This window comes from Balaenoptera borealis, assembly GCF_965194805.1.
Source record: "Balaenoptera borealis genome assembly, chromosome: 5".
NCBI classification, from domain to species: Eukaryota; Metazoa; Chordata; class Mammalia; order Artiodactyla; family Balaenopteridae; genus Balaenoptera; species Balaenoptera borealis.
The window spans coordinates 27,670,568-27,691,627 of NC_138862.1; the positions used below are offsets into that span (position 1 = coordinate 27,670,568).

General features: G+C 33.5%; 1 protein-coding gene and 1 long non-coding RNA gene across 18 annotated transcripts in view; one reads left to right on the top strand and one right to left on the bottom strand.

Annotated features, from left to right (window-relative positions):
• LOC309628712 (uncharacterized protein) overlaps positions 1-21,060 on the bottom strand; it is a 454,132-nt gene that overhangs the window by 102,625 nt on the left and 330,447 nt on the right. For 16 of the 17 annotated variants that reach the window (XR_014244646.1, XR_014244647.1, XR_014244648.1 and 13 more), the window contains one exon: positions 1,861-1,921. The gene's annotated coding sequence lies outside the window, so the exon portion shown is untranslated. Of the gene's footprint in view, positions 1-1,860; positions 1,922-3,619; positions 3,747-21,060 lie in introns of those variants that run through there. The other variant, XR_014244661.1, reaches the window with a different exon arrangement.
• Positions 4,224-9,443, top strand: LOC309628742. The gene is made up of 2 exons (XR_014244690.1): positions 4,224-4,288; positions 4,424-9,443. It is a non-coding gene; the product is annotated as an uncharacterized lncRNA (long non-coding RNA).

The following is a 21,060-nucleotide window of genomic DNA, read 5'->3' on the forward strand; positions in this document are numbered from 1 at the left end:
TATATAGCTATATATACATGAAAACCAAAGGAAAATATAGTCACTTCAAAAGTAAACAACTAGAGTTTAACAGGAGTTTGATTGAAATATTATTTAACTGCATTGTGTATAGCATTTTGTCAGATTACCACACTGACACAGACCCATAGAAGCGAGCTTGTGCGGTCCACTTCACCACAAGATCGGATCTACGGGTTTATGCCAATGGGCAACGTCTCACATGGGCTCCCTCATAATGCAGAATTTGTTGTAAATATATGATGAAGTTAGGAGACCAAAATAATAATATCAATCCCTTAGCATAAGTATTTAAATGCTGAAATGCTCTAAGTATGCATATTCCCACTTAAAGGGCTTCATAAATATTCTACACTAAATACAGGTTATATACATGAGAAGTTTAAAAATAGTATAGTGAAAGATTTTTCACAGATTACTTTTGTTTTAAGATTGAATATTTTGGAATTAGACTATTCTAATTAATGATGAATTTTAAAAGAAAAAAGAATCCATACATGCATGTATGAATTATGTAATTTTGAGGCATGAATATAGTATTATGAGCCTATAATTAAGACCAAATTAACTATTAAGCTAATTGTGTAAGAGTTAGACTGCTTGTTTTAACTCTTATAAAACCTCAGTTAGTGGTTTCAAGGAATTGGTAATAACTTTCTCATAAAACAAGTAAGATTTTGTTGATTAGGCAAAGAAGACAGGAAGTTATTTAAATTCTTAAATATACATATGTGTCTGTAGTTGGAATAATACTGAAATGAACAATATTTGGATAAATTAATATCAGAAAACAAAAATTAATGACACATTAATAGCATAATTACTACCACCACGCGCTAACATTTAAACTCCAGATCTATTGCATAAAAGAGGATATCTTGTTTCTTAAACACAATATATTTAAACTTATTTTTCAAAAAAGATATACTCAAAACATACTATATGGCTATATACAACTCTCATCTGGTCAACAGGTTGGGCAAAATAAATTGTTATTAAAAAAAAATTTAAACCACCAGACAATAAGCAAACACACAAAGAGTAAACATAAAGCCAGCCACGTACACGTTTTTTAAGATTCCAGGCTCAAGAGCAACAAAATTAAAAGTTGTACATTATTAATCGTTTCACTCATATCCACAATATTTAGCATTTTTAATTATATCTTCATTGTGAAAACTAATATTACTACATAAAAATTAATTAGTGTTTTTGCATGTTTTGAAATAAATAAAATGTTTTTTATAGACTATAGATAATGTGGTCTATATAATTTTTACTATTATTTGTTTTCTAACTATTCCCATACTTATTAAAAACTATAGTAAAAAAAAGTCAATAATCATGAATTCAAATGTAGTAAAAATATTTCAACATATATTCATAAATTTAGACATGAAATAAAAGGCAACATTTGTTCTGCGTTTCACCTTAACTATAAGAATGTATATTTTGGTTTCATTCTCTTATTAGATCATAAAAAAAAGCATGACTTTATTCCCTTTCCCTAGATTTCAGTTCCTTTTATATAGTATGACAAATGACAAAATATAATTTTTCTTTTTCCTAAACTACTTTCTATTCAACTGTATTTCCCCTAGGTTATAGGAATGGATATATAGCTCTATATACAAAGGGAACCAAACTGTACATTGATCACAAACTGAGAGAAAAATTTTTCACAAAAGTAGGTAATATTATAAATCCTTAAACCGTCAGTGACAGTTCCAACAGCTAGATCCATAAAGAGTATGAAACAAATTCTTATAACTAAACACAGTCAAAATTATTTTTTCTTTTAAAATTTTAAATATTAATTGCTCTTTTGCTTTTTATTTTTACCTGAGATGATTTTCTCCTATGATCACTTTCTTCACTTCTCATATCCATTTTAAGTTTTTCCCTAAAACAACCACAAAGGGAGAAATATCAGACAACTGCTGTTTAGGAGGAGCATCTGGGTGGATGGTGGGAATGAAGGTAGACGATCGAGAAGAAAACACAGTATCAAAATGGGCAAAACCTTTTCATGTATTTTTTTTTAAAGGCTTGGAAGACTCATGGAGCCCCACCCAAGGCTACTCATATGACATATAATGTGGTTTCATAGTTTGCATTTATGCGTTCGTTTTGGTTGGTGTTGTTTTCACAGTAACAGTTTTGAAAGTGAAAGGAGGCATGGCTGTTAAAGAAGGGACTAGGTTTTGCACAATGAACCAGTGAAAGCTGAAAAGAGATTTGGATTTGGCATGGAGCTTAATAAGATAATTAAGAGTGTAGAGATTAATGGCTCCTAAAAATAACATTTAAAATAATGTTTTTCAACTAAAGGATCTTGAAACATGAAAACAGGTTTATAAATGTTAATTAAGCCTGTGAAAGTTGATGTTCCATTAGCTGAGGCAGCATAAAGGAACAAGAGCTACTTTTTAAATAATTAGTGAACAATCACCAATAAACTTAATAAAACATTTTACTTGAATGTTATAAGTATATCGGGTATTTGTAATTTCCCACAATTCTTTGTAGAATAACAAATAAGAAAGTAGAATTCATCGGTTCTATAGTATTTTTCACTGTATACCCTATATATTTTTATTATAATAGAATACGATTTTAAAGCACAACAGTTTGCTTAAAGTTTACTCTTTTCATGGAAAATATTATAGTATCAATTCTTAACATGCAAATTATAGTCTTTATTTATATGAGCTCTATATTTCAAAAGCATTTTCTCCCTTTAACAATTTTTAAACATGTTTAGAAACAGTTTTAATAAAAATTAAAATAGGTGCAATACATCAGTTAATCCTTTCCCACTGAACCAGGCAAAACTGGGTTTTTATAATAAAATGCTTAAACTGCTTAGCAATTTACTTCTATAAACAGACAAAATAATTAGAATGCAATGCATTTATCTGCTAAGCCAATACATTGCTTTAAACGTACAAGTTTATATGTACTTTTTCCACTAAAATACTTAATGGATATTTCCAACGCTCTCAGCAACAGCTGTAAGACAAATGCTTCTTTTAAATATATTTTAAAAGTCAGTATTATTGTGGAAAAAGCTTTTTTCTACTTAGCAACTGAGAACATGATCTTTTCATCCCTTTTTCTGGTATACTGAAATCCTGGTGAGTAATTTAAATATAACTTCCCCTAAACTAAATTTCAGTTATCAGAGAAGTTTAATACATATTCTAATACAACCCTTTTCTAGAAGTTCAAAAAGTTTCTTCTTTCACATTTCAAATTATGAGTCACAGCACATGAAAGATTAGTTTCTTTACCAACTAGGGCTAAACACTCACTTTTCTTAGACAGCAAAAACTAATACTGTACACAAAAAGCACAGACAACATGTTAATGTTTTTCCAAAACTTCTATGTATAACAAAAATAAAAACAGATATCGTCTTTTTCATAGAGATTTTTCTATTTTTACTAAAGTTTCTATTCTAGTCAGGATTAGAGCAAGAGAGCAAAAGGAAAAAGTAAGAGTAAGGTGGGTGATGAGTTATAAAAGAGTAAATTGAAAGTTCAAGTATCCCCTTTTATATAACAGTAGACTTAAAAAGAAACAACAAAAAAAGTTATACCTGATATGAAAGGTGCGATTTCACCAAGTGCAATATATTGCTTATTATGCCATATTTTTGAAATATACATATAAAGAAGGCTCATTTGCTTATGCTGCCTTACAAAGCTGCTTTACAAAGCGCGATGTCTCTGTAGTTATACAAGCCAATGTTTGCTTTTTTTTTTTTTTTGGTTTGTTTTGGTTTGGATTTTTGTTTGTTTTTGTTTTTGTTTTTGAGCAGGAGCGTCTCTCTTTTTTTTTTTTTTTTTCAGCACTGTTGCATGGAGTAGGACAAACTCAGATTTTTTTTTTCTTCATGGCTCCTGTTATTTCTTGGAAAAAAGGACCAGGGTGCTTGTCTTCTTTTTCTTCCTTCTCGGTATTCCAGGCACAAAGCACTGCGCAGAAGCTGCACCAATCCTTGCCGTCCCTGGCAGCAGAATGGTAGAAGGTGGGAGAGACCAGGAATCCGTCCAGGCTGTGCTGACTTTAGAAATGAGGACTGCACACGTTTGTCTCCTGAACCAAAAGGGTGAGAAGGCAGGGTGCCAGTTTGCTACACTGCAGCAATGATCTCATGCTCAATGCTGCTGTCGTCCTGTTTGCCCAGTTCAAATGCCTGTTCATTATAAACCAACAACAACAACAACAACAAAAAACTACTTGGATTCTTCAGCAAGCAGAGAAGGTATTAACACTAAAAAAAATTCAGCAGTAAGAAAAAGCAAAAAACAAAAAGCACATACAATTTTAGGATTCACTTGTTATGCCTCAATATTCTGTTTATATGTTCTTTCTTTTTTTTTTTTTTTTCCCTATTTAGAGATAAGCAGTAGAATTTATCAGGCGTGAAAGGGACAGCCTCCTGGTGGCCTGCCAAAAACCCAGAATAAAGGCGAAGTTGTGCTGCAAAGCTCAGTCTCTTGCTGAGTCTGGCTAAAGTCAAGTACTAAGATCCACCATTTTCTGAGCCATGCTAAAAAAGAAGAAAAAAGTCAGGACGGTTGCTGCTTCCAAGTCTCCGTTGGCACCATCACAAAATCTCAGTCGTAAGGTCACATGATTCTCTGCCAAATGTAGAGTGCGTTCCCATCACCCATTCTGCTGATACTGCGAAGGCAGCTATTGTCTCGTTTAGACCCAAAGTTCAGCCCACTCTTCATTGAATTAGCTGAAAAACGCATCACCTTTGGGGGCTGGGAGTCATGGAAACGTCTACCTGGCAAGCTGCCCACTTTTTCTGCCCATCAACCAGAGATGGAATTGTGCTGCCTAATGCAATGATGACTTGGAATGTGAAGAGTCGTCCAAAGTGAATCTGATTCTTGCAATGCCTGCTTCAGTTTGCACGGAAAACTCTGGCTTCTTGTAGTTAAAGGGGGAGGGGGTGGGGGGGGCGGAGAATCTTTCCTACTAAATGTAGCAAATAAAGGTCTGAACATGCCTACTCTGCAACTTTATTTCACAACACACCCAAATGGTTCTTAAATGAAAAGACTGAAGTCTCTGTAAGTTTTCTGAGTTAAAGGCATCCCTTCCTCTGTCTCCTTTTCCTTATGAGTGAATGCAACAAGCCCAGGACATTTGTTTTAGTCCCTCACATTAAGATTTAAAATCTCTGAGTTTCGTCTTGCTTTTTATTACTTTCTGATTTTATCTGGCACCAGTTTTGTACTACATGGCCACAATATCCACTAGCAACAGTGGGGATGCATTATTGCTGCAATCTCCTTCAAAGTGGTCCCCTGAGGGAGCCAGCTGTCTCCTCAACCACACAAACCCCTGCAACTGGGTCCTGTGGTAATCCTCATCAGTACCTAGCACAGCTGCTGTGCAACTTTGCTGAGATTGACTCATGTAAGAAATGTTCTTTCTGTTCCTTCACAAGCTACAGTTTTCCTGTGTGGCATGAAAGATGCCTTTGAAAGATGCAGGAAATATATCAACAGCTCTTAGGCATTAAAATGAAATGGTTCCCTCTCCTGAATGAATTGCCATTCTAGCAGACGACGAAAGTTCCCGTGGACAAACATTTCCATACCTTCTAACAAAAGTACAGTGAATTAAATCTTTCACCATTTCCTTAAGCAGAATCTAAAGCCAAGCGGTAAAGCAAGTCTTATTAGTATTTAAGCCAAATATACTCAGTAGTACTAAAAAGAATCATGTTCTCCTATCTGCATTTAAAAATGTTTCAATTTTTCAACAATGAGGGAATCTTTATAACTATGTTACCAGAAGTTTTTCAATTATAGTCAGTGCCTTACAAAATTATGGACTAATGTTATCCCTCCTCCATGTACAGACACACACACACACACACACTGCACAATACCTGACAAAAATTCAAAAAAATAATCAAACCATGACTTGCTTAATAAAAGAAAACCATCAAAACAAAAAAATCAGGGATCAAGGAAATATCCTGGAAAAGGTCTACAGTCTTTTTTGAGTCATGGTCCTTGGGTTGCTTTCTTGAGGAATGGTAGGAGTGAATGTGTACACACACATGCGTGGGAAACATCCTGGTGTCCTCTCCATTTGTAATTCAGAATACAAACAATTGTAAACCATAAAACAAAATTTATACATGTGCTGAAATTAAAAATGCTTTTTTCTTGATTGCAAAATTCTGGACAAATTTTGCTTATGTCCTAAGCCTTAGAGTGCTTGGTGGAGAATTGAGCATGGCACACACATATGCCCCATGCTTCAGCACAGTAAGAGGAAAGTAGATAAGCTCTCATAGAAAGAAAAAATTTAAATTTTGAGTTCTCATTCACTTATTCAGTAGATATTATTAAGTAGTAGTATGTGGCCAGGCCTTCTGGTAGACATAGGGGAACAGCAATGAATCAAATGGACATGCCCCCATGTGGGACTCATTCAGTAAGAACTTTTAAGTGAGAAAAGCTCACATCTAAACAGAAGGGTTGTAGGTCCTAAATGAGCATTTATTGCTAGTCAAGAAACAAAGTGATAGGAATTAGAAAGTGGAAGTGAAATGGATATAAAAAATAGCTTACAGATAGAGACGCTTTCTGTCATTTTGCTATTTTAAATTTTCTCTTTTTAATACAAAATACAATTATAAGTTTTTCATAGTTCTGTTTGATTACTTAAAGAACCTAATTTGAAAATTATATATTGCCTTGCCAATTAGAAACAAAAAAAGGACGTGGCAGATGTTCACTTCCAGGGAGATGGAGTAGATGTAGTTTTCCCTAAATCTTCTTGCTAGGTACAACGAAAAAAACCTGGACATTGTATATAAAACAAAGGTAAGGAGACTCTGAAAGATGGAGAGAAGACAGTCCAATTAGGGACTCCAGGACCCAAGGAACAACATGGTGGTGAGTTTCCTGCATTTTAATTTTGCCTCATATATCCAAAACTTGGATCTGAAGAAGGCGGCAACCCAGAGACACCAATTGGTGCATTCCCAAAATTCCCCAACAAAAACTTATTCTCTCTAGCCAAACACCAGGAAAGCAGCAGGCTAGAAAGATGGAAAGCACGGGGACAGTAACACTTTGCTCCAGTCAAACACCACACAAACACGCACCACATACCTGCAAAGACAGAGTGGGGAGCCTAGTGCCACCCTTGCTAGGCTAGAACAAAATGCCCGAACCTGCTCTCCCCAACCCCAGGGCAGTGTAGGAAAGTCTGAGTAGGAAATTGGGACTTTTGTCCTTGTCAGGGGATAACAAGGACCCTCCTTCCCAAATGCAGCTTCAGTGGAAACTTCATGGGGATGCTGAACACCCACCCCAACCCAAAAGTAATGAGGCAAGCTTCTTCCTCCCACTAAAGTGGTGTCAGACAAAGGAGGCCTAGTGGAGAGTCAGGACATTAGAAACTGCCCAGTAGTCACAAGACAACCCCATTATCCCTCAACCTGTAAATCAGCAAAGGCCATGAAGGGAGCAGTAGCAAACCACTCCAATTCCTCCCAGCCGGGAAGGTATCAGTGGAGGCCTGCTGGGGAAGAGGAACTCTGAGCCCCTCCTTGCAGTAACAAGGAGCCCTCCCAGTCAGGTGTCAGTGGTGGCCACAAGGGGGAAGCCTGTACTTCTACCTACACCTGGCAGTGACAAGGCTGTACCCCCCCCCCCCTTTTCCTGCTAGATTAGTGTCAGAGGAAGCTAGCTAAACCAGAAGGTTTAAATAAGATCCAGAGTCTCATAACATAATACCCAAATGTCCAGGTTTCAGTTGAGAATAATTTTCCATACAGAGAAGCAAGAAGATCTCAAACTTAATGTAAAAAGACAATCAATGCACGTGAACACCAAGATGATAGAGATATCACAGTTACCTCACAAAGATTTTAAAGCAGCCATCACGAAAGTGCTTCATTGAGTAATTATGAACATGGTTGAAATAAATTTAAAAAAATTAAAAGTCTTAGCAAAGAAATAGAAGATATAAAAAATAACCAGATGGAAATTTTATAAGTAGAAAATACAATAGCTAATAAAAAAAAAAGAATGGAGGGGGCAAAGGAAAGAATCAGTGAACTGGAAGCTAGAACAATAGAAATTACCCAAACTGAACCACATAAAGAAAATACGCTTAAAAAAAAATAAGGTAATGGAGACTTATGCAACTATGGAACTATAAGAAAAGATAAAATATTTATGCCACTGGAATCCCAGAAAGAAAGGATAAAAAAGGCAAGTTATAAAACATGCTCAAAGAAATAATGACTGGAAACTCCCCAAATTTAGCAGAAGGCATACAGATTCAAGAAGCTAAGCAAACCACAAGCAGGAAATACCCAAAGAAATCCACACCAAAACACATCTTAGTCAAACTTCTGAAAACTAAAGAAAAAAATCCTGAGAGCAACAAGAGAAAAACATAACCTTACCTATAGGGGAAAAACAATTCTGACAAGTGAGTTTCTCATCAGAAACTATGGTGGCCAGAAGGAAGGGGCACAACATTTTTAAAGGCTGAAAGAAAAGAACTGTTAACCCAGGATCCGACATCTATGGAAAATATCCTCCAGGAATGAAGGGGAAATCAAAACAGTATCTGACAGACACTAAGATAATTTTCAACAGTAAACCTACCCTAAAAGAATGGCTAAGGAAGTTGTCTAAACAGAAAGGAAATGATAAAAGAAGAACCTTGGAACAACTTTAGAAAAGAAAGAATTCAGTAGGAAAAAATGAGTAAAAATAATAGACTTTCCTTCTCTGGAGTTCTCTAAATTATGGTTGATGGTGAAAATAAAAATTTAGCACTATCTGATGTGGTTCTAAATTTATGTAGAGGAAATATTTAAGAAAATTATATCATAAATGGATAAGGATAAAGGTACAAAAAAGGAGGTAAAGTTTATATACTTAACCTGAATTGGCAAAATGAAGACATCAGTATATATAATTTAATATATAAAGCAACTACTAAAAAAAAACTACACTGAAAAACACTAGGTAAGTCAAAATTCTAAAAATTGTTCAAGTAACCCACAGCAAGGTAGGAGAAATGAAAAACAGAGAGAAAATACAGAAAACAAAGAATAAAATGGCAGGCTTAAACCATAACATATCAATAACTAAATTAAATGTAAATTGTCTGAATATACTAATTAAAGTGCAGAGATCTGCACAGTAGAGTGAAAAAAAAATCATGGCTTAATTATATGCTCTCTACAAGGAACTCAATTCACACACAATATACACAGGTTGAAAGTAAAATGATGGAAACTACATATATCATGCAAACATTAATCAAAGAAAGTGATATTAGTATCAAATAAAAGAGACTTCAAAGCAAAGAAAACTCCCAGAGACAAATATCATAAAATGATTTAAAAAAAAAAAAAGACAGTCCAACAAGAAGACATAACAACGCTGAATGTGTATACACCAAACAAAAGAGCTGCTAACTGTATAGCATGAAAACTGGTAATAGACAAGAAAAAGAGACAAATCCATGGTTATAGTTGTAAAATTCAATACACCTCTCTCAACAATTGATAGAACAACTACACAGAAAATTAGCACAGATATAGCGTCATCATCATCAACCAACAGGATCTAATTGACATTTTTAGAGCATACGATCCAACAATAGCAGAATATACATTCTTTTCAAGTGCCCCAAAACATATTCCAAGATAGGCCATATCCTGGTCCATAAAGCAAATGTCCACAAATTAGAAGTAAGTGAAATCATACAGAGTGTGTTTTCTGACCAAAATGGAATCAAACTAGAAACCAATAAGGGAAAGATAACAGAAGATAACTTGGCAAATCTCCTGCAAGACTGGCAAATAAAAAAGAAAGAAGGCACAAATTACCAATTTCTGTAATGAAACAGGATATGTCACTATAGACCCTTGCAGACAAAAAACAATAATGGAAAGCTACAAACACTAAACACAGAACCTAGACAAGTTAGATAAAATGGACCATTTCTTCAAAAACACAAATTACCACAACTCACCCAATATAAATTAGATCATTTGAATAGCCCTATAGCTATTTTTAAAAATTGACTTTATAATTTAAAAACTCCCTCAAAAAGAAATCTCCAGGCTTAGACAGTTACATTGAATAAGTCTAACAAATATTTAAACAGAGTTAACGCAAATTATACATAATTTTTTTAGAAAATAGAAAAGGGAACAATTCCCAATTTATTTTATAAAACTAATATCTTTTTGATAATAAACCCAGACAGAGACAGTAGAAAAAAGAAGCATAGATCAATATCCCTTAAGAAAATGGACTTAAAAATTCTTAATAAAATATTAGCAAATAAAATTCAGCAATATATAAAAGGAATTATACACTACGACAGTTGAGGTGTATTCCAGGGATGCAAGTCTAGTTCAATATTCCAAAATCAATATAAACCATCATATTAACAGGCTAAAGAAAAAAAAATCACATGAAAATATGAATGGATACTAAAGAAGCATTTGAAAAAAATCCAGCCTCCATTCCTGATTGAAAACACTCTTACAACTAGGAATAAAGGGCATTTCCTCAATTTGATAAAGATCTTCTACCAAAAACCCTATAGTCAACATTACACTTAATAGGAAAGACTAAATGCTGTTCCCTCAAATCAGCAATAAGCAATAATCACTCTCACTATTCTTATTCAACTTAGTGCTGTAAGTTCTTTCCTAGCTAGGGTAACAAAGTATATTTAAAAAAAAAGGAAAAAGAAAATGAAAGATAAAAATACAAATACAATACTAATGAAAATCACTCAAAATGATATACTTAGGTATAGATCTAAAAAAAATGTACAAAACTTGTATGCTGAAGATTATAAAGATGCTGATGAAAGAAACCTAAGAGATTTGGAGAAACATATGTTCACAGATTGCAAGTCTCAATATAGTTGAGATGTTAATTCTTCCCAAATTGATATATAGGTTTAACACAATTCCTATCAAAATTCCAGCAAGATTTTTTTGTAGAGACAGATAATATTATTCCAAACTTCATATGGAATTGCAAAGGAACTAAAATAGCTAAAACAATGTTGGAAAAAAAAATTTTGGTAGGAATTATCCAATTTCAAGACTCATTATATAATAGTATATTACTTAATATACTAACATTAGGTATAAGATTATATATCTACATAATAATATATTAATAATAAATATAATATTAGATTATACTGTTTGATCATAAGACTGTGCGGCATTGGCAAAGAAATAGACACATCAATCAATGAAACAGAACAGGGAATCTAGAAATAAACCCATATATATGTGCCTAATTGATTTTTGACAAAGACGCAAAAAACAACTCAATGGAGGAAAGATAATCTTTTCAACAAATGATACTGGAGTAATTAAACATCTATCAATCAAAAAAAAAAAGAAAGAAAGAGAGAATACTTTGATATGTATCTTACATTAACTCAAAATTTAAAAACTCAATTTATGTATTTTATTTAGTAATTTATTTCATTCTTTTTTTTATTATTTATATTATTTTTATTTTAATTAATTAAAAATAACTAAAAATCAACTCAAAAAATTAACTTAAATGTAAACATAAAACTACAAAACTTCTAGAAAATAACATAGAACACATTCTTTGGGATCTGGAGCTAGGCAGAGTTCCTAGAATTGACACCAATTTTAAATCATAATCCATAAAGAAAAATGGATAGATTGGTCCTCATCAAATTTAAAATCTTTTGCTCCATAAAAGGTCCCATTAAGGGTATGAAAAGACAAGTTACAGATTGAAAGGAAATATTTTCAAACCACATATCTGACAAAGAACCAGTATCTAGTAAATATCAAGAACTCTCACAACTCAACAGTAAAAGAATCAAATAATCCAAATAGAAAATGGGCAAAACAAAGAAGAGACATTTCATCCAAGAGGATATATAGATAAATAAGCACATTAAAGGTTGTTGAACATTATTAGCCATTAGGAAAATGCAAATTAAAACCACAATGAGATATTACTACATTTCTAGTAGAAGAGCTAAAACTAAAAATTTAATGACAACACTAAACGTTGGTGAGGATATTGGATCATTCATATTATTGCTGTTGGGAATGTAAAATGGTGCAGCAACTCTGAAAAACTGTTTGGCATATTCTTTCAAAAACTAAACATATGTTTACCATATGACCCAGCAATTTTCCTCTTGGGCATTTATCCCAAAGAAATGAAAATTTATGTTCATGCAAAAACCTGTACATGAATGTTTATAGCAGCTTTTTCCATAATAACCTAAAACTGGAAACAACCCAGATGTTCTTCAAATGATAAGTAGTCAAACAAACTGATAATCCATACCATGGGGTACTACTCAGCGATAAAGAGGAACAAGCTATTGACACACACAACAACCTGGATGATTTCAAGAGAATTATGCTGAATGAAAGAGGCCAATCCCCAAAGCTTACATTCTTTATGATTCCATTTCCAAATTTTTTAAATGATAAAATTATAGAAATGGAAAACAGATTAGTGGTTAAGGGGTTAAGGCGAAGGTGGAAGTGGGAGGCAAGCAGGTGTAGGTATAAAAGGGCAACATGAAGAATCCTTTATGGTGATGGAAATATTCTGTATCTTAAGTGTATTCATGTTAATATTTAGGTTGTGATTTCATACTATTATTTTCAAGTGGTACTGGGTAAATAATACATGGTATCTCTCTGTTTTATGTCTTAGAACTGAATATGAGTTATCACAAAATAAGCAGTTTCTTTCTTTCTTTATTTATTTAGTAACAAATACACCAAGGCAACTGCTTTCACGGTTGTTTGCACTGTCCTTGTGTTATTCTAAAGAAAATGCTCCTGGAAAAATCTGAACAAACTAGCTGCTTATTGGTTTATTTGGACTTGAAATCCCAGAATGCTATTCAATAAACAATGATTTGATCAGCTAGGAAAATTAGCTTGGGGTAATGTTCTGAATCAGGGGTCAGCAGACTCTTCTGTAAAGGGCTAGATAATAAATGCCTTAGGTGCTGCATGTCATATGGTCTGTGTTATAACTGCTTGACTCTGCTATTGCAGTATGAAAACAGTCCAGACAATACATAAATTAAAGAATGTGGCAGCGTTCCAATACAATTTTATTAGGGACAACACAGTTTTAATTCATCAGTTTTCACATACAAAATATGTTTGTTTTTTCAAACATGTACAAATGTAAAAACCATTCTTAGCAAGTAGAATGTACAAAAATAGGTCCTGGATTTGGCCCGCCAGCTATAGTTTGCTGACCTCTGAGCTAAATTACAATTTTTGAAATCTTCTATTGTCTTATGTTTCAGTTTTGTTTCCTTTTTATTTTCTTCTTGAACATTTTCTGTATATCAAACGATACTAACTGCTGCCATTTAGGAATCTCCCCTCACTGTCCCTCCATCTACATTTTCCTTTCTTCTGTTGTCAAAGGATACAGACAGAAGTTTTACTGCTAAAATGTGAAGCTTGGGACAAAATCGAAAACTGGATAAAGTTATCTTTCCCATACTACCTTTTGTTTAATTTTCTTCATAATTTTAGTGAGAAAAAAATACTTTCTTTTACAGGTCCTGTTTAATGATACGGGCCTTGAGAATCTTTAAGAGAAGAAATTACATGAAGCAAATTATTTGAAAGATTCAAATTTATTTAGACCAGAAAGTTTTTTAAAAACATAAATAAAAAGGCTATAAGAAACAGTGTGGTATGTTGTGGTTATAGGTATTACTTTTGTAGGGGTTCAGAACAGATCTCCCCAAGATGTACCACTTTGACACATGGATTATTTTGAGCTAATGGCAGTTGAGGACCTGCTCGCTCAAGAGAAACTACTACCCCTCCCTTAACTAGAAGAATTTAAATTGGGGATTTTTCCCAGAAAAAGTTATTACCAGAGATAAATTTTATCTTAGTGGCCTCACCTATATGGCAGAGTAAACATCTAATTACTGAACATCTGTTCTTCTTATTGTCCTGTGAATGACCTTCCCATCCTTGGAAGCCCAGGCACCTATCCCATTCCTTAGCTCAAGATGGCATATATACCTCACTTTACCTTTCTGTCTTTGAACTTCTCATGTTTGTGAGGTTCCCGTACATACAAAACTAATTTTTATTTCACCCTGTTAACCTGTCTCACATTAACTTAATTCTTAGACCAGCCAGAAGAACCTAGAAGGGCATAGGAAAGTTTATTTTCCTCCTTGACACTTGCATGATGGTGGTTGGCAAGGTGGAGGGGGTGGTGACGATGAGCACAAATGGTATTAAAAAGCAGAAAACATAAATAGCTCATGACAATAAAAAGTAGACTGAAATTGTTAAACAAATCACACAAGGAGGGCATTAGATAAGGTGGCTTTAGTGCCTTAGTAGCCTTTGTGAGCAAACCAAAACCTAAGCCTGAAATGCCTCAAGGATAAGAAATTCAAACCTAAGGACAACCAGTCACAAACAGCCAACAAACTTTCCCAAATTAGGCAACTGATTAAGGTATAGCCAATCAAATAATTTCCTGGCTTTGCTTCCCTGTCTTCTCTGTAAAAAGTCTATCCCATATTTCCTATCAGTAAAGCCCTTCTGAGAGCTTCTAACCACTTTCCGTTTGGTGCTGCCAGATTCAAATCAGTTTTTACTCAAATAAATGCTTAAAATGTTTAATATGCCTCAGTTTATCTTTTAACAAAATTAATCTTAAGTCAGAAAAATATAAAACTATGTCAAGCACAATGTGAAATTTAAACACAAAGCCTAGATGGGAGTAAGGATAGGAAGTAATAACCTGCATATTCTTGAAGTCAAAATACTCCATTGAGACCATGTGGGTAAAGGAGAAGGCTTCTAATGGAATTATTATTTTCATGAAAAATAAGAATTTTTTCTACAAAAATATGCTTAAAGACACCATAAAACACAGTTATTAAATTATATAAATGAAGAACATTCAGGAGTCTTCAGACAATATTGTCTGAGTTTCTTTAGAAAATTAGAATGAATAGATGGAGAACAAAGGCTTTTTAAAAAATTAACTGACTTCAAACAATTAATACAAAAAATTAAATCACTTATTATTTTTACCCTTAAGATCACCAAGACTCATTAAGAACTTATGACCATTAATTATCTTTGTATCAGATGGTAGGTGATAAAAACATTTTAATTGAAATGAGGAGTTTTAAATAAACAAGATTTCTTAAAATGTTGACCATAAAGTAAAATGAGGTTTCATCATTACTTATATAGTTAATACATATACTTAAAAGTCATGTTAAAACTCTTTAATAGGTATAGAAAAGTATTAATATTTCTTGAGCACTCTCAAGTTATAGGTCTGGTGCTAAGCAATTTATGTGAATTGATTCAGTTGATGACTCTCAGACTAATATCTCTAATCCATCCTTGAGGAGTATGAAGAAGTTCATACATATATGGTTATCTTTGCTGGTATAACACTTACACATTGGGGAAATGAGTGTTGTTTTTAAGTGTGTGGTAACACCGGTGTTTTAAGTGGCTTAGAGTTTTTTAACCATTACTTTTGCAGTAACTATGGAATTACACATTTCAATTTTTATTTTTCCAAAACAGAGAAACTAAATGTATGCAATTTTCAGTATATGAGTTTTTTCTAACTTATTAAATAATGCCTCTTTTGCTGTTTTCGGATATCTGGGCCTTCTCAGATCTAGAGATTTGGCCCACAAGTAATTAGCAGATTCTTTCAGGCTTTGGCTGGTTTAAGAATTTTGGGTACCAAGATCATCCCCTCTGAAAGTATACAAACCAGATTACAAGGCCCTTAAATAAACTGATTTGAGATTAAGAAAAAAAAATCAAGCCCAGAAATTCAGTGTATGTCATAAATGCTCTCCTTCTATGGGACTTTTAATCGGTTCCAGTACTGTATTAAATGTTGGAGAAGATAAATCATATCAAGTTTAAAATTAATAAAATTGGGTAGTTAAAAATGTTGCAGACAGGTAAAACTGTTAGTTGTATTAATTTGACTGTTTAAAATGAGCATTTACCATAAATATGCATGATATTTTATTTCCTGGTTCACATACAAGTGAGGCTCACGTATTAAGTGTGGCAATCTTGTAAGTCTGGCATCTTTCTTGCCCACTTAGTAGCTGTGCCTTATATGTTAACTAATTTCAGATTTCATGACAATGAAGGGCTGTAAGAATCTCTGTTTAGTAAAATGGAAGTTTTTATTAGAAGAGTTAAGGAACAAAGCCATAAATAGCCAAGACATTGCTTTCTACTTAACGGTAAGCACCACGATGGGTCCCTTGACTCAATATCAAATGTTCACATGACTTTACCAGTTGCATCCCCAGAAGTAAGTGGTAAAGCCTTTGGAAGCGAGCAGAGCACCAGCCAAAGGTGTGCAGTCAAGACCTGATCCTAGGACTGAGGCAATGTTGGGGGTACTATTGGGAAGGTCATGACACTCAGAACTGGAAAAGCCTGTTCACTATTTCCTTTTAGCGACTGAATTATTTGATAGGAATGTTTCTCTGCAGTGAAATGAATATACTCAAGTGATTTCCACGTGTAATTTATAAAGTGTTTGAAGAATTAAAAAATAGAATAATTATTAATTAATGTCATCCCAGAAGGGCAGAGGCAATCCATTCTACAACATACTTAAGTATCTAACTGCATATAAGGAACTGCACCTCGGTTTTCTCTTCACCACATCTTTTTCCACTGTCTGTTCTCAATTATAGATAGCACATTCTACTTTTGAAAAGTCACATATGACCTGACTTTACCCTCATGCATGTACTGTCAATTACTGATACTTTAAAATAATTTTGATTTCAGATAAAATTACCCTCAACGTCCCCACTAACTTGTGGTTGTGCTGGTGTAGTGTCATCTTCCAGGTCTGCATATCTTCTGTATGTGTGATGACAGATTCTCCTTAAAAGGACTGTGGTTGAACAAGAGTGGGCGGAATTAGCAAAACATGGATTATTCATATGCTGCCATCTGTAGTCAATTGTGTTAAATTTATTCCAGATTTATAATGGGAATGCTTCAGATTAGTCCCACATTGATGGCCATTGGTCCAACTACATCAGTTTTTACATCTTCTTTATCTCTCTAGAACCAAATGAAAATTCTTTGGGATACTTACAGTTGGAATCATCTCATGGTCTGCACAAGGAACTTACTGTTCATATTTTGCATGCAAACTCTTCTCTATTAGCATACTAGTATGAGTGACAAGTTAGGTTTTTGTTTATCAACAACCTTCATTTTGTAAGTAATGCAAGGATAATTTCATTAATGTTAACTTCGTGAATTAAAAGCATTTTTTATTTCACAAAACACCATGTGTAACTAAAAAAACTAAATGGAAGTGATTTGTACATGAATTGAACCCACTTTAATCAGTTCTTTCATCTATTGTTCCCCAATTCTTTAGCTATAAAAACATATTACAGGACTATATATTTTATATTGCATTATCAGAGAATGGAATATCCCACAAATTATTTTTTCAGTAATGGAACTTTATTAACAGGAAAATAATTTTTTAAATATAAGCATATATATTTAGAACACATTGCTTATTTTACTCACTAAACAGAATATATTATCATAATTTTAGTTTTCTAGGTATATTTAGTTTTCTTGGTATCATTATTATGGGCCTTGGTAATTAAACTTTGGTTGAATATAGTGTCCCAGTTCTGTAATAGAGCAAGATAGTTTTTCAGAAAAAAGAATATGCAAGAGAATGAAAAGACAAGCCAAAGATTGGGATAAAATATTTGCAAAAGACCTGATAAAGGATTGATCCAAGATATATAAAGAACTCTTAAAGCTCAACAGTAAGGAACAAACAACCTGATTAAACAATGAGTCAAAGACCTTAACAGATGCCTCACTAAAGAAGATATACAGATGGCAAATAAACATATGAAAAGATGTTCCACATCATATGTTATCAGGGAAATACAAACTGAAAGAACAATGATATACTACTATACACTAATTAGAATGGCCAAAATTTGAAACACCGACACCACCAAGTGCTGACAAGGTTGTGGAGCAACTGGAACTCTCATTCATTCCTGGTGGGAATGTGAAGTGGTACAGCCACATTGGAAGACAGTTTGGCAATTTCTCACAAAATTAAACATATCCTTACCACATGATCCAGCGATCACGCTCCTTGGTATTTACTCAAAGAAGTTGAAAACATTTATCTCTACACAAAAACCTACACACTTATGTTTACAGCAGCAGGTTAGGGGGAAGGAAGGGATGATTAGGCAGAGCACAGAGGATTTGAATGGTGATAGATGTCATGCAGTTGTCCAAACCCATAGAATGGACAACATCAAGAGTGAATCCTAATGTAAACTTCATGGACTTTGGTGATAATGATGTATTAAAGTAGGTTCATCAATTGTAACAAATGTACCCCTCTCCTGGGGGATGTTGATAATGGGGGAGTCTAGGCATGTGTGGGGACAGGGATCATGTGGGAAATCTCCGTACCTTCCTTCTTCTCCATTTTGCTGTAAACCTAAAGCTTTTCTAAGAAAATTAAATCTACTAAAAAAGAATGTGCTCCTTTAACTTGCCATAACATTAAGTGCCTAGGTAGTCTATTGCACTGAGTGTAAGGTCAATACAGTTTTTCAAAGATATAATTTGGTTATTCATCCCTAAACTACATGATGTTTTGCTCCTTATATTTATATTTTATATTACAGGTCATATATATATATTATAATTTGAGTTTCAACGACTTCATATACTTTTGTTTCCTTGTAGGGATGTCAGTTGTCTATTGGTTGGTCAGGGTCTATGCCAACTCTTTATTTACTGAATTTAATCTGATGTGGCTAAAATAAAAATAAATAATCAAGGCATTATAATAGTGTCAAAGTTGCCATTACTCCTTTAATATTTAATGAATAACGAATACTGAACATGGGTAAGCTGCTATGCAAGAAGTAGTCCTGTATCTTCAAAAAGCTTAAAATCTTTTTGAAATCTTAAAATAAAATATGTCAAAAAGTTAACATAAGGCTAAATGATTTTCCTCCAACACATTGTGACAGTTAAGTCATATGTACCTTTAAAGGCGGATTATGACTGAGAACAGGTGTAAAGAGAGGATTGAGTGAGAAGCGGTGAAAAGAAAATCTAGAAGAGCTTTATGTGCACCTAGACATTGATGGTTAAGTAAAAATCTGGACATTAAGAACAATTCTATGACATATTTCAAAATTCATTCTGTGCTTTAATGTTACAAAAATCATATACTTTATGGGATGTGTATTGCAAAGCTTTGTCTGGTGTTCAGTGTGATGGCATCTAGAAGGCGGCAAAAAAAGTTAGTGTTTGGTGCAGTATCGATTTTAGTCCATAGGCAATAACATATACAACTCTGCACCAAAGATAGAAAAGAAAAAGATAAAGTTCAGGTATAATGCACGTACCTGAATAAAATCATTGTTAGTTGCATATTTTGTTTGATTAAATAGTTCAAGTATGCCAAAAGGTAGATTATATACTTGACCATTTTCAAAATACTTTTGAAATTGATTTCTACCGAACAAACTCCATGCATTGCTTTTCCAAATGTGTGTTTTCTTATTTGAAAATAGGAAATTATATGAAAAGAGAACACGTGTGTGTGTGTGTGTGTAGTGTTATTTACTTACAGTTAAATAATTAAAACTATTCTTTATATGACACTGTTTTCAATTTTAAAGAAAAGGAGCATCTATTTGTTATTTTAAGACAGAAAAGAGAAAAAAGATCAGCAAAATTAAAAGTAACGTTTAGATATGCTGAATATATTAAAAAATAATCTAATAACTAGAATAAAACTTGCTTTAGAAAGCATAGCTTAGACTGCAGTCAGAGTTGGGGTCAGAATTGACTATTTGATTTCATTTGCTTTATTCAGTTCACAAACAATCCATCAATGATCACTGTGTTTTACTGTAGTTATCTGAATTTGATAATGGTGGTTCCTAGGAGATACATTTCCAGGGTGTGGAAAATGGATCTATTTAACTATTCAGTCTGAGCTTATGAAATGTTAACATGTGTATGTGTATATGCAAGAATTTCCTACATATGTTGAGCAAGCATGGTCAATATGTTTCATTTCAAAAGGTTTATTGCTTAGATTATAACTACAAAATGTCTTTCCCCATATACATAATAACAAGCATCTAAGAATGCATTTATAAGGTCCCATCATGATATTTAATAACTTACTTTAGAACTTGACCCTTCCTACTCCCTTCACTATCATTTGTCCAAATTATTATTGAAATTCCTTTCTTTTAATAGGAGTAGTGAATTATTGAAGTAGTTTTCTTTCTACAGTTCTAGATATTTATGTTTACTGTAATAGGGAAATAAGTATCCACTTAATTCAAGGAAGTGCTTTTTAAAGACTGGGGAGTTACTATAGGAGGAGGCCTTCTCACCACAGTGAACACATCATCCACATCTCGGTTACTCAGGTATGTTTCAACAGAGGCTGGAAAAATGTGCAGATGAATCCTGCAGAAGATACTGCCCTGTTGAGACAGGGTAGACCAGATAATCTGAAGACCTTTAGGCACTGTGACCCTGATTAAAGTCATTTAATCAATCTATGTTCACTTTCCTCTCTTTTGTGATAGGAATAAAGATAATAATTACTCCTTAGGTTGTTGAAAGGATGGATTAAATATATAAATTCACCTACAGGGGTAAGAGCATGTCTACACATAATGAACATTAAATAATGTTAGCTGTTATAGTCATTTTAAGCCTCAAAACTTTACGCCCAATTGAAAATAACAAAAAGCTATCTAGCAATATTTCCCAGCAATGTTTCTTATAAACATCAATGCTGCTACCACTATTGTACATTTATATGATGCTATATTTTACATATATCAATTGATAAACTTCACTTCTTTAAAAACTAAATAGGGCCGGTG